The sequence below is a fragment of the Hetaerina americana genome, unplaced genomic scaffold, assembly GCF_022747635.1.
Source record: "Hetaerina americana unplaced genomic scaffold, ioHetAmer1.1.p SCAF_7, whole genome shotgun sequence".
NCBI lineage: Eukaryota > Metazoa > Arthropoda > Insecta > Odonata > Calopterygidae > Hetaerina > Hetaerina americana.
Genome location: NW_027287316.1, coordinates 38,171,203 through 38,172,418, shown reverse-complemented (window position 1 = coordinate 38,172,418; position 1,216 = coordinate 38,171,203). Strand labels below are relative to the sequence as shown.

Below are 1,216 nucleotides of genomic sequence, written 5' to 3'. Positions count from 1 at the left end.
ATCTACTCGTTTTAAAGCATATATGAAAATAAATGGTGTAATAGACGACCTGGTAGACTACTGACAATAATAAATATAGCATTACTTCAAATTATTTGAAGGAAAAACGCATTTTTCAAATATCAATATTAGGAATCCATATCTAAGTTAACGATATCCTGACATCCGACATGGCTTTGGCATATATTGTAGTCAAACGTAACTTTAAAATAATGGGTTTTCCGATTTGAGTCCTGTGAGGATGAGGTCTAAGTTGCGGAACTACAAAGAAATATTTCCATCACCCGGTCGGCGTTCGTCCAGAAGTAAATCCATTAGTATATTAAATTCAGAAATTCAAGATGGAAGGATGGACGAAACAATTACATTCCCAGAATCGCTTGAAGTTTCCGTAAGCCTTTTCTGAAATGTTGGGCTTAGGTGGGAGCACCCAGAGGCGACACCCGGGCTTGAATCCCGGCCCCTTTTCTGACCGCTCTCAACCAATAAGCGACTAATTGTAAGCCGTTAACTACTACTACAGAGTAAAAATACTCCTAAATCCCACTAGGAAGATCTGAGTACATAATTACCAAATTTATAAAGATAGCCGCAGAATCAATATAGCACAGTATTTGAAAGAGACAAATCTACGCAAACTGGAAGAAGTTTCGTCCTTTATGCGCTTATTGTGGCATCCTATGTGTTTGTCTCGGTTTTCATCAAGGGTACCGCGTTATGGATTAAGTTTCGCAATTACTGAGCATGCGCGAATCTTCTTGTATCCTTAGGCTTACAGCTGTAGTGCCTCAATAATAGAGCAACGCTTCCAACTCATGGCCTCGTGGCCTAACGGATAAGGCGTCGGACTTCGGATCCGAAGATTGCAGGTTCGAATCCTGCCGGGGTCGAATTTTTTCCTCTCGTTAATTATGTTAACATGTTCAATCAGCTTCTAATTACTGTAATTTTCTCAATATTTCACTTACTTGCATTTTATATCTTATGTCGAGGTACCCTTTTACACACATAAATTATGGTTCCGTAGAGATGCATCATTGCTGTCCTTTTACAATACGAGCGTAATAAAACCTGTAGTGGTATCAAGCATGATATCACAACCATTTTTTTCAGAACATCAATGGTTTATTTAATCACTTGAAACTTGTGAATTTGTATACACAGAAATATGATTCGGCAGAAATTATTGCTCTAACTCGAAAGGCATTTTGGGTTG

At 38.4% G+C, this 1,216-nt stretch overlaps 1 non-coding gene across 1 annotated transcript; it reads left to right on the top strand.

Annotated features, from left to right (window-relative positions):
• The first annotated feature begins 817 nt into the window (after window positions 1-817).
• Window positions 818-890, top strand: TRNAR-UCG (transfer RNA arginine (anticodon UCG)). The gene has a single exon. It is a non-coding gene; the product is annotated as a tRNA-Arg (tRNA).
• The last annotated feature ends 326 nt before the right edge of the window (window positions 891-1,216 follow it).